The following is a 14,021-nucleotide window of genomic DNA, read 5'->3' on the forward strand; positions in this document are numbered from 1 at the left end:
AACAAAGAAATTATTACATAATTTTACCAATAATGAGCTCTTGAATGAAGCCATAATATTACATGGAAATTGAATAGTACCTTCATGCATTAGAGCACAACATGGGAAAATCTCTGCAGACGACATTCAAATTTCACTTCATAATTCTAGCCCTCTGGCTTCTGAGAGAGTTGGATAATAACAATTAATTTCCCTGTTTCAAACCTGATGCTGAACAAAAGTGTTTTGTGTTATCTCTTTATGTTATCTGCCTTGTCCCTCGCCGCCAAGGGAATCATGATACAATGCAGAAGAAAAGAGGAACATTCTCCACTGCTCACTATAGATCCTTGGAATGAGGGCATGACACTGCAGCCATGAATCTCTTTGTGCTGCATAATGTCTCTGTGAATCAGGATAGACTTTATATCCACACACCTGAAATAGTGCTCTTGTGAAAGGGAAGGGTGTAGAGGGCAGGTGTGGGACAAGGTGGGCTCTGACCATTGCTGCTCAACCTTGTCAGACAGCACAGGGAATATGCCTCTGCCAAGCTTTTAAAGAACCATTACTGTCATAGGGAGTGGTCTGACACAAGCTATGAATGGGACTACAGAGGGAAATAACTTGACAACCATGGCTGTATAGTGCACAGGCACAGATATGCTCTAATGGTACCAGAAAATACTGGGTGTCGTGTCAGTAATCTCCAAACAGATTAAAAAAAAGAAAGAAAGGAAAACAGGTCAAAGGAGTAGATAGTAGATTTCAAAGCCTATGTAACCATTTAACATTTTGACATTATGAACCAAACTCTTGTGACATAATTTGTTCTGTTTATGTCTAAGCTCACAAGCATCATCATTATTATTATGCCTGTACAATACAAGGCCTTAAAGACCTTACTAAAGCCTTAAATATGCAATATATATTTTTATATCATTACATGTAACCAACAGGATGGCCAATGTCAATAATATAGAGGGATAACTTTGAAAATTATGATAATTTACCTTTTAAACATATTAGCTATTCTTAGGTTTATTATTACTATATCTTAAATTCTCACATATTTACTTCACCTGCAAAGAGAACCAGGCCTCTATTTGAAACTGCCTTGTATTAGAGACAGCCCTTTATTCTTAATTCCCTCAGTTTGATAAGTATATTTTGTCATACAGCCTTAATTATTACTACTTATTACTAAAACGTATTATTTTTGTTATTGTTAGAATAATGAACACCCATTGTTTGAACACCAGCTTTTATCTGAGAATTGATTATAAAGTGCGTTTGTGCACCTGCCATGAATTTGCTAAGAACTGGCATGCAGTTTAAATGCTACAATATATAATGTTGCAATATAATGTAATAGGCCACCAAATCCACTGTTATAAATTAATTCTCTGAACTGTTACCAATTATCACGCCTGTATGCCCTCAGGATCTCTTGGCTACTGAAATCTTCAATGAGGTGGAATCGTTTAACCTTTCCCATCTTTTACTGAGCCTAACTACAAAAGGGTCACACCACTGATCTTGTCAAATGGCACCACTTTGAGTCAAGAGTTATGTAAAGACATAGGTGTCATTGAACATCGATGTGCTGACATTACCCTCTCCAACATTACTAACGATCTGTCTCTCTCATGTATTCCTTATTCTAATTTGACAAATAAATTATGTCATTTTTCTTATTCAGATATCCAGCTCTGCACTTCTGTGAACATCAGTAATCAATGGTTTAACATACACTTTTGCTACTATTCTGGGCACAGTTACTCCTCTCAAACTTAAAAAGCTCAAAGCTTCAACCTTCAATATTCCTTAGCCTTGACAAATATGTCAAAAAACAAACCGCAAATGCAAAGCCATAAAAATCGCCTTGCAAAACAGAGGGATGTCATCACATCACTAGTAACCTCAGAAACCCATGATGATGCCAACTTTCATGACTAAAATATAAAACAAACAATACAAATTTCAGATATATTCAACATAACAACTTTAGATTAGTACTGTTTGGGGAATATGGAAAGCAACTTAGCCTTCTTCGACAAAAAAAAAAGAAAAAAAACATTACCATGGGTCAGAGGAAAATATTAATGGAGGTGGAAGAGCACTGTGGCTTTTAAATCCCTGGCCTAATGGACTGTATTGACCACATTAATAAAACAGGATACGTGTTTCTAATGTCCTCTCCGTGGTGCATTAGGCTTTGCTTGGACTATGGTTCCATTTGTTTGTCTGGGTGTCATCTGGGTGAAAGCAAAGATCTGAATCCAAAACTCATTTGATCCCTTGCCGAATCTGGTCAGAAAATCTCCAAATTGTCCCTTCTGTCTGAATTATTTCAAGGTTTAATAAAATAACTTTCAAAAGGAAAACAACCGTAGTATGAGACAATAAATATACAAATATACATATAAATATATGTACACAGCACAGAAGGGTTCCAAAATATTATTGCTGCATCAGAATATATTGTATATGTATAATATTTTGTACATGTATAAGAAAAAACCTTTAAATCCTTACACCAGTCTTTTGCTTGAATGACTTACACAGTGCTTACAGAGACAGTGTAATTTTGTGTTTAATAAGCATCAACACTACTAATGCCCCTGGATTCGTTTTCCATTGGCTTCACAGCCTGGCACTGTTCCTGGGGGCTTGTTTTGAAGCCTCAAGTTTAGCAAATCCAAGATGACCATCAGTAGGTGTGGTGATTATTAAATACTCTCTCAGCCAGTCACATCACTGCAGTCACAGTTACATTACAGACCGGTCTGATGTGTGTTGAGGTGTGTGTGGTTATACTGTAGCAGCCTGGTGTCATCAGGTGATTTAATGAAGGTCAACACAGTGAACGGCCATGCGTAATGGCACTGTGCTCTGGCATGTTACTTCTCAGAGGCTGCAGATTTGTCAACATATCAGTCCAGCTGCCTTCAGATGCTGCAGGGATTTAATGAACTGAAGAAGAAGCTATTCATACAGTATAAAGCGGCTGTGGACAGCAGATACTGTAAGAGTCACCCACATTCATCTGCAGCCTGATTTACTGACTTTCCTGATTTAACCACATTAGCTACACATTATTTTCGGTGCAAATTTTGATTGGAGAGTGTTTAACTGAAATATCTTATGCATATTTTAAGCATTAATCGGTTGTTGCAGCACGTCTACAGCAAGTATTTAGTTTGATCCTGTCGACAAAATCATGAAAGCAGCAACAGATTGACATTACGCCACAAATAGACATGCTTCTGACACGTCTGTTTTCAGGGCAACGTCTAGGACCAGATTTCAACCAAAAACTGTCTTTGCGCTGCTGTCTGCACCTCTCTTCCCACCTGTGCGCCCTGTGCTGGTCACCAAAATACCACACAGACACACAGAGCGAGTTTCAAGGTCAGGAAAATAGCACAATTATGTTATATTATGTTATATTTGTTTTATTTGTGTATTTACGGATTTTAGCATAAGTGCGATTAGAGTTGGGGTTGCCCATATCAATTGTCAAACGAATAAAATCCTAAATGTGCCTCTTGTGATGCCGACTTTTCCTCTTGGCTATTTCTTGGCTATTTATTTATGTATTACATTATTTCATTTCAATCAGGTGACAGTTTGCTGACTTGACCAGCTGACTTTGCTATGAGCTGTTTGGCTGTTGAAACAGGTGATATGCCTTACATTATAAAACTAGCCACTGGCGACTTGACAAAGTGAGTCACAGACGACGCCATCAGCCAGCTTAAATCAAGCTAAAACGGTTTTGTCTTGTTGTGAGTCTTTGGTCTGCACTAGGCTTAACATCTCCTACTGTATTTGGCTATAGCTTTACTGATAGACACCTCACAGGTTCCAGCAAGGCTCTCTAAGAATTTCTTCAATGGTCCTTGAAGTTGCTAATGTCTTCATTCTCTGTCTTTCTGTTTGGCCCTTCAGCCTCCAACATCCTCACTCCCCCCAGGCCCCTGCATTTTTTATGGAACTTTCCAAACCTGCTATTTCCACCCTGTCCAGAACTTAATTGTCCCCAGTGTATTCCCACCTTTTCACATCACCTGACCTTTACTATCACATGTTCCTCAGTAGTGCCCATATATACCAGTGATCCAGCACCTACTCCTTGTCAGATGAATCTCTTGTTTGCCTTCCTTCCTATTCATGTTTCTCGTCCGTTTTAGGTTTTTTCCTGCTTGCCCCCTTTTTGAAATAGTTTGCCTTCTCTTATTGTCTGCTTTTTGCCGACCTTTGCAATGAACCAAGACTCAGTAAAGCTTATTTTAACCTTACCTGCTATGTCCTCGAGTCCTGCTTCTGTCTCCAAACATCCACTAACTGTTTACTTACTATACCTAAGCTAATTATCCAATGATGACAGAAAAATAACATCAAGCTCTGGTGCACACATGGCAGTTGTATATAGTAAATACATCTCTCTGTCTGGTTTTGCACTTAAAAATAAAGACATTACATCTCCCCATGCCTCTAAAAAAAGACCTTTTAACTTCTTAAACCAGTCAACCACAAACTCAGTGTTGCGTTCAGTCCTTTTTCACCCTTGAGCAAGCATTGTAGAGTAGAGATTCATGGCTTTGCTAATTAAATTTTTGCAAACCTGGTGGAGCCCCTGGCAGCCATTATCTGCCAACAGGAGTTTGATTAACTGGACATGAATCCACTATTATCTAGAGTTACTGTTTGGGGCTTATAAACATCAGCCCCCTAATTAAAAAGAATAATGCAGCGCATATCATGTCCAAAGCAATCTGCATCTTGCTTAGCTATCAGGGGGAAAATGAGGAGAGTCAAATACCTCTTAAGTTCGTGCATAAAACATAATAAAAGCAAAGTGATGATTTGTGTTGTTGTATGTTAGTGGTTGAGCAGAACACATTCAGTGTTTTGAGTTGCATCCACAACAAGGAAAGCCTTTTTCAGCCAGCCAGGGAACCTATGAAGAATATTGTTGGTTAGAAATGAAATATGGGCATGATTGATACATCATCCCTTCTGATAGTCAGTGAGAGAGGTGAAGGGAACCTCCCATAGTGCCTAAAAAAGGTAGACTGCTAAAATAGCATGGACTGAGTCTTGTGCCTCTACAAATAAAGTAGACTCTGTGCAATCCATTTTGCACGACATGCCCTATTTCACTCTGGAACGAATTGTAAGGAAAAGCTTTAGCTTTGCATTATGCACCTACTGTACATCCTCTTTGTTTAATATTGAACTAATCAAAAAATCTCAAGTCAGATTTACCAGGTCCAGCAGCTTTGATAACTCAGCCTGTCAAAACCCACACTGACTTTGTAGTGATACAGAGACAGCATTGCTGGTGAAACAAATAGGTCAATGAGTGAAGTGATATATAAATAATTTTATATTTTTAGATGGAATATGCAACATATAACACTTTCTGTGTATATGCCCCACAATTACTAGGTACAGCTCTGTCATGGAGGCGTATCCAGAATACACTTTAAGCTGAACTCTTGAAGTTAGAGCAAAGGTGAATATCATCTTACAATGGGAAACACACAGTGACACTTATATTTAACCATAAGCTTCTTGTAGTATTTGTATCACCACTGATAATGATTCCAAGCATACTAACAGACATATGGTTTAACACATATTCATCTAACTACCAAAACATATTCTATCTTCTCTATATAATTCAGCATACAAGATTCTTTCCAAACCTTTAATAGGGCTGGTTGACTATACTGCTAATATTATTTAAAGGCAGTAAGATTCAACACAAATCACAACACGTTACACTAAGAACAATAAGGCCATGGACCAATTCCAGGTTCCAGGTTTTAATTAGCTCCACCACTGAAAGTATGACATGTTGTGGACAGAAAGACAATTAATCACATAACTCAGTTTATTTTATTATTTTCAGAGGTAGAAGCTGTTTCACAGAAAAAGTAATGCATACAGTATGTTGTATTTTCCCCTGGGAGATGTCAGGCTAGAAAGAATGAAAGAATACTAGCTGTGCCAGAGATGATGCCCGTCATTTGACACCTCTGCTACAAACAGGCCTGCACAGCCTATTCAGAAATCTATTGTGTGTTATTCACCTGAAGAGCCAATCTCTCAGCCATGGCTCAACAACCAATGACACTTTTAGTATTAGCTTTGTAATGCTAGGACTGAGGGTCATAGAGGTCTAGGTATTTTTCTTCCCCAAAGTTTTCCTTGTACACTGTGACAACTACAAGACCACAAACGAATGTCACCTGACAAGAAAAGAAGCAGAGGTGCAGCAGGATATGCCAAACCAGGCAGTGATTTGCAAGAAAAAAAGAAGCTGCTTTTCTGGTTTGACAACACCAGAAAATAGGGCATGTGTGTATTCTGTCCACCTGCACTGTTGCAGTCAAGTTTTTCAAGACTTCTATTGTTAAATCAAAACCAGTACGAAGAGACCAATAAAAGTTTTAAGATCTAAATCAAGAGTGTCAGATCGTTCTTAATTTTGGGATAAGCAGGTAAGTGGGTCTTGCACTATCTTTGAGTTGCAGCTACACCTATCTCACTGTTTCCATTCAGTCAAGTTTCTGTTGTGCGTAGGAAAAGTACACAGCCAACTCAGTTTGACCTGACCATTAGTTTTCTATTCTCCAGTCAATAGAAAATCATCTGTTCAGAGAGAGGTATGGCAAAAAAATGGTGCCATTTGGTGTTGACAAATGACTTAATGTCTTCTATGCTTTCAGCTCTATCAGACAGTATATGACACAAAAATATAGGATTTCAAAATAAGAAATTAACTGCCCTGTGATTTAAAGTTTCAATTATTTGTGATTTCAACTGTAAAAGGTAACCTACAGTTAAAATGAAATCAAATTTCTCCAGGAGCAGAGAATAAAACTCAAAAAAACACAAAAGCATCAAGAAAACACCAAAAATCTAAATCAACCCTCACGAAAAACAAGGAAGCCCCTCTCTAGAGCCAGTGTTTGGCTATTGTAGAAACATGGCAGTGCAACATGGCGGGCTCAGTAGAAGGGGACCCGCACCCTATGTAGATATAAAAGGGCTCTTCCTAAGGTAACGAATACACAAAGATTCTTATTTTCAGGCGATTATACACTAATTAAACATACTTATGAATATTATATTCCATTTCTGCCAAGTCTTTTCCACTAGATGCCACTAAATTCGACACACTGCACCTTTGAGTGGTGTACATTATTTATGCACAAGAGCTTTAATCCACATTTCCTTTTTGCAATATACATTTGGACAGCAGTGTACAAAATTCAGTATTGCGTGAGTACATGGAATGAGAGAGAAGAGAGACACATGCTGGGATGGATTTAAAATGTGCCTATATTGCAGATTTTGCCCCAAGATGCACATAAGGAGACCAACCTCCAAGAACATTTGTTGAACCTCTAAGAGAAACACACTTCAGTATGGATGAATATGTGCCATAAGTAATGTTTAATTTAACCTCAAATGATTAAAGAACCAGTGAAATAGGAATCTACAATCTCTAATACAAAACCAGATAAAACGACCTTACAAACGGTCTTTCTCAGTGCTACCCTGAAGAAGATGGCCAATTACATGTAAGGATCACCCTTTGAAGGCTGCCCTTTGAGGATGATATCTTTTACTTTGGCATCAATCTCAGGAATCAGTATGGACCTTCCGCAGGATGACTGTACTGTAGATATCACCCACACTGCTTCAAAGAGACTTAAGATTTTGTGATAATTTTTTTTTTATCTTCCTGTGACAGCTGCTTAGCTCAGGTACTCTGAAATTATAAGAATATATCGTGCACAAAGATAGTACGTTGACATTAAGTGATAAGTGATAAGATACAGTAACATAGCATTTACCACTTGGTGTTTTCCTGAAGTAAAATAAAATACAGCTGTTGTCCTGTTGTACTGTGTTTTGTAATCAGATGTATTAGCTGGATGGTTTCAGTGTCTTTGCTTTCCCGAGCTCAGATTTATCGAGATTGGACCCTCCAGCAGCCAAGGTTTCAGCTGACTCCCATCCTCCTTATAATTTTGCTTTGCTGCAAAATTATAACGCAACATAATTTAACATAACTGAGCCTTAACTCTTCCCTGGTCTGAGCATATTGTGACCCTTCATTATGAAGCCCCTATGAATCCAGTTCATCGCCATAGTTTAGGGATTTGGAAGAACGTAGAGTGGATTGGTTTGAAAGAAGACTACAGGAAGCATTCTTCTTGATGCTTGCACTGGAGCAATGTATAAAAGAGCTCCAGGGCTCTAAAGCAAAGACCCTCTCCCTCAATTAGATTGATTCAGAGGCCTGTGGCTTTAACCTCTGCTGGAACACAATTTGTTTCATTTCTCTCAGATTTTAGAACATCTAAAGCAATCTCACAAGTGCCTACAGATTTCTGGCTCTTTATACTGTTTGCCTTTGCACATCATTTCCACTTTCATCCATCCTGCATGTATGCATTGTACAAACCCATATGTTTATTTATGGAAAGTGGAACATTTGATTGATTTCCAGGCCTTTACATATTAAGCAGGAGACGCAGGATATGTTTCAGGCACCATGTACTGAGTCTGATTTGTCCAGTTTTACCTCTGTGGCTTTGCTATCTATACTGTAGTTTTATCTAAAAACTTTTTGATGTGAAAGGGTCAACACATATCTAACATAGGTCTAATATGCGCTGGTTTGGTATGAAAGTGTGGACATAGGTTCCTATTTTAAGGTTATGAAAAGATTTCTTTACAGACTAACCCTTTTACAAGATATACAGTGTTGGTAGTAATTTCTAGCCTCTCAAAGCCATCACTCTGCTAATACTAGTGGAGAATAGCACTGCAGAGGAGAAAAAATGTTGTATTATGCTTCAATCAGGCAACCAAATAAATAGAAAGTTTATTTTTTATTTAGAAATACTGTTAAAATCACATGAGATGTGCACACTATCCAACGTGTAAAAACATGGCAGCCTTATCACTACTTCAAAGAAAACTAAAATGGTGGCCTGTTTGAATAGCAACAGTCTGTTTAGCATACAGAATCAGTATACTGTAACCCTTGTATAATTCTTTGCTTGGGGATATGTATGATACTGCAAGTGTAGTCTTCTATGAAAAGTGCTGACCTGGGACCTTGTTTATAACCATTTTAAAAACTCACAGAAAGCCTGCTGATACTAGCAAGCAAAAGCAGTTTAAAAGAAGGAACGGTCAAGAATGGTCATTTCAACCCTTAAGCCAAAAAAGAAAATCTCTGTATATTTATCTAAGAAATTTTAAGAGAAAGTTAAAAAAACAAACATATTTTAACTTCATAATACATTTGCAGCATTCACAGGCTCGTGTGTGCCTATGATTTGTGTGGATAAACTACCGTTATTACAATTAGATTGGTAGGGCATTACAAGACACTTAAAATGGCTCAAGACATTGTCTAATTAGTGCAATTTCTCACTTACTTTGGCAAGCGTGTTGAACAAGACTGACAAGGACAAGAAACATGTTTCCCAGCAATGATCCCGACAGCTCCGGGAAAACCTGCTATATCCATTAATATTGTTGTTGGCTTGTTAGGTGCATATGTCTTGTGGAAATAAAATCAATTATAGGCTTCAAACTGCTCCAATTAATTGCCTAATAGCTTTACTTTAATTAGCAGGAAATACAAACACATCTGAGGTAAAGATCAGCCAAAAACATTGCCTGCACAATTTAATCTGCAGCACTATACTAACCCCTTATAATTCAGCCCTTCACAGTCTGAATGGTTGAACAGGTTGAATGTCAAACCTGGGGCCTGTGTATGAAAACGGTGCTTGCTGTATTGTTGTCTGGTTTGACGAAGTCAATGTTTGTAAAATAGATAAATCTCAGGTCTGATAAAAAGAGAGCCAAAAAATGAAGATCCAGTACGCAATGGTGAATGTAGATTTAAGTTCTTGCTGATGTTTCCGCCCTGCACCAGCAGATTGGTCTGTTTTATGCTCTGGTGGGTGAGAGCCTTATATCAAAGTGAACTGAATCAAAGCTCATATCTTCCTGTCACTTTCTTTTCCTTATTTTGTACAGAACCGTTGTCAAATTTACTCTAATCCACTCTTTATTTTCTTGTACTTTCTTTCAGTCAACTCATACATTACAGGAACATTTTAAAAGGGAATACCATAAATGTTAGTATAGAATTTGTTTTGGTGTCAAAGCTTTGGTTCATGAGTGAGAAATCATTTAAAGCCAAGAAAAGTGAAAAGCCACCAATGCAACCTTCTTATGGGGAACCATGAAGACTGTACTGTAGAACCAGCGGGTGGATAATTGAGTAAGAGTGGGGTGTGACATGCATAAATAACAGCAGGAGGAAATGAGCAGTGAGTTTGACATCCAAAATAGCCACCCTGTTGGTGATGATAATATACACACTCAGCAGATCCTGGATGCAGGATCGTAGTGATTTGCAGGTCAAAAGATGTCTCATCCTCCATTCAAGATTTAAGGTTTTTTAGATTATACACTTTATTTTGATGGCATTTTGATTATTATATTTTCAACATGTAAGAGACTTTAAAGGTTATCCTGGACATCTTTACAAAAATGTTAATGTTAAGTAAAATCCTTTACACACACATAACAGTCTTATTGTACGTGTTTACAAGTGAGATGCTACTACAGGTTAACTTCCACCTACAACCCAGCTAAGTCTTTATCCTGGTCCTGTGTTTGGAAGCCACTGAAAATCATAAAATATGGTTGAGGGATGGAAATTTTTATACGTCAAGCCTGTTAGTAGGAAAATTAGAATGGGCAGCTACATGGTTAATTTACCATAAAAACGGGTAATAATAGTAGAGGTATATGGCTTTAATGTTTCCTCAGTAAATTGCCTTTTAGCGAATTCAGTATAGATAATGCTTTCTTACCCTTCTGGTGTTGCTATTTGCTATTAAAAAAAACATTTACTTTTTAAACTGACCTTACTAGATTTGACTTTGATGACACTGTGACTCTCCCCATTGTCTCAGCCACTGCATTCTATAAACAGATAGTGGCTTAAATAGGATTTTCTCCTCGGGTGCTGGAGCAATAATCCACTTTATAACGTTACCTAACATGACAGGCAAATTTCTCAATTTCCCCTAAGTGGTAGAGAGTTTGCTTAGGTTTGCGTTTCAAATCTGAGCACACCCACATAGCATTAAACTGTTATACAGTAGCATGGTGATGGCAGCTGAAATTCATTGTCAAGGTTTTATTTATTTATTTTTGTTTTATTACATATTATTTTCCCCTTTCTCTCAAATTTGGTATTGTCATTTGTCCAAAAATGTCCCTTTTCACTTCCGTAACCACTGCCCAGCCATCTGTACTGTCCTGGAGTGGTCCCTAAACACAACCTTACAGTGAATGGTCCGACGTGGTCCAGAGAGGAAGAGAAAAACATGTCATCAATCATAAAAGCTTAAGGCCAGGAAGGTAACAACACCATCACGCCATTCATCTCTTGCTCTTCTATTCTCTTCCTTCTATCTTCCCTGCCTTTCTGTCCCTGATTCCAGTCCTCCCTCCATCCATTTCTGTCTCACACTGTTCATTCCCTCTTCGCTGTTTCCCTCCTTTTTGTCCTTCCTCGCTCCATCCACCACTTTCTCACTCCTTCCCTTTACTCTAATGCTAATCCCATTTTTCCCTGAATCCACCTATACCTCTCTTCACTTCTATCCCTTGGTGGTGTAGATGTCCAACTCCTAGTCTGTGTCCATGACATTTTTGTTTTACTCTTGCTAGGAAACCCAGACACATTTTGTTGGCTGTTCCCAAGCAAAATGATGATTAAAAAATGCAAAGTACATTGATTTTTTTTCTTTCTTTTTTTTGTGGAATAATGGACAAGTAAGCAGATTTTTTTCTAATTCATTTCTCAAGGCAATGGCTACAAATCTGTGTAGAAAATAACAAAAGTGCTTTCGGAAATTGTATCAGTGTAAAAGGTTCAGTTGTACTTTAGAAAAGCAATTTGAAAGCATCAATATACCACAAAAATGTTTTGAAGAAAGTTTTGTTACTTGCAAGCTTGTGTTGTTATATATTTACATGTAGTTGTAAACTACTTAAAGAGTAGCGACCTCCAGTGGTTCAACCTCTCACATTGATCAGTGATGTATGGAGCACTCCAGCACTCAGTTACATCACTGTCGGGTATGGTTAGAGGTGCAAAGCACTAACCACACCCAACTTGAAACATTCAACTAGAGAGGACAGTGGAATACAAATGTTCAGCGTAAGTTACTTTTTAATGATAGTTATGAATTTTGAAATCTGTGCAGTCCATAGTCCATAACACACACTTGCTTATTTAACTGCAGTAGGATTACTTATATTGTCAGGCACAAACTAGAATTAGCAGCATTGACATATTGAGTTTGTTAACTGCAAAATGAAAAAGGTTCAGAATATTTGAAAAAAAAATAACTGCTCTCTGATCATTTACACTGACCAGATGAGAACTATAATGCATTGATTGATTTGAAGTACATTTAATGTACAATTTAATGTACAATTTGAACAAAACTGATTCCATGAACTCACAGCTGCACAAAGCAATACTCCTCCACATATCTCCCTGAAGACTGCAATAGCTTTCAGTGAAATTGAAGTGCATGTGTACCCGCTGAGAGAGTCTGTGTTTCTTTCTTTTTGGCCAACTCTTGACAATGGGTAATATGGGTTGTGATGAGTGCTATGTTTGTCTTACATTTTCAATTATTCTGTCTAAATTTAATCTAAATTCAATATCACTTTATTTTAGATTACATTCAATTATAAAGTGTTTGTGTTTGAAATGTTGTTGAGTAGTTGAAACCACCATGACTTTTTCTAGGTCCCTGAAAATGTGGTCAATACGAGGAATAAAATAAAATAATCTACCGACGGGAGAGTGTAAGATTGCAAGGCAGCTACATCTGCAGGTTCAAAAATAATGACTCTGGGAAAATCACTGTAGTTTTTCAGCTGTGGAACAGTATAATCACATTTTTCATATGATAGGGTAAGTATTAGAAGGACGGAGGAGAGAGGAAAATGTCTCAAGGACAAAAGCATGATGCATGCTTTGCAGCGTGATGACTGCAGATAGGACCAATCTTCTGGATATCTTTTATTGCTTTTATATTTGCTCCTGTCCTTGGGTTCTTCATGAATTGGAATTTGTTTCTTTGAAGTGCATTTCTCCCTGCACACAGAAAAATAAGCACATTCAAATGCTTACCTCTAAAGGTTTCTCAGGAAGACCAAGGCTGCCAATGGGTTGCCATGAAAATCTTTTTCTTCACAAAAGCTTTCTAACTTTAAATAGGTATCTATATTCAAGTTTACTCACTAAATATTACATACAATAAAATGTTATTGGAAATCATCTAAAGATATATAGCTTTTCTATTTTCTATTCATTAAAGGTGTAGGATGTTTATGTAAGACAGAACCCTCTCACTATTTGCACACTTTCACTGTTGATCAGATACCAGGTATATCTGCAAAATACTGCTGTCCTTAATTTGCAGCTTTTTACCACCATTGCCAGGAAACAATGTTATAACTAGACATAAGTAGAGAAAATTGTGAATGATGGACCTAATGCAAGGACCACTTGGATGAACAGATTCTCTTTTAAATGGCATGTATGTGTGGTTCAAGAGAATTTATAGCATTCACCAATGTTGTCGTCCTTGGAATTCTTTTCAAATGAAATTCACAAGTGGTTCAGGGCTCTCGCATGCGCCATATGCAGACTGTCTGCCTTTCTCCACGTGGTAAAAAACTCATTTGACCTGAACTCATAATACCTTTATCTGAATGGATGTTTAGTTTTGATACCAAAATTACCTAGAATAAAATATATAATTAAGACAAACTTAATGCAAAATTAATATTCTGCTCACCATATCATCATCCTTGTGGCTTGCCTGTTTATTTTTAATTGGCATATATCGGCACAGCAACTTATATATTTCAGTAGTAGTTAAGAAAATTCTCTC

This window comes from Thunnus thynnus, chromosome 19 (assembly GCF_963924715.1).
Source record: "Thunnus thynnus chromosome 19, fThuThy2.1, whole genome shotgun sequence".
In the NCBI taxonomy this organism is placed as follows: Eukaryota; Metazoa; Chordata; class Actinopteri; order Scombriformes; family Scombridae; genus Thunnus; species Thunnus thynnus.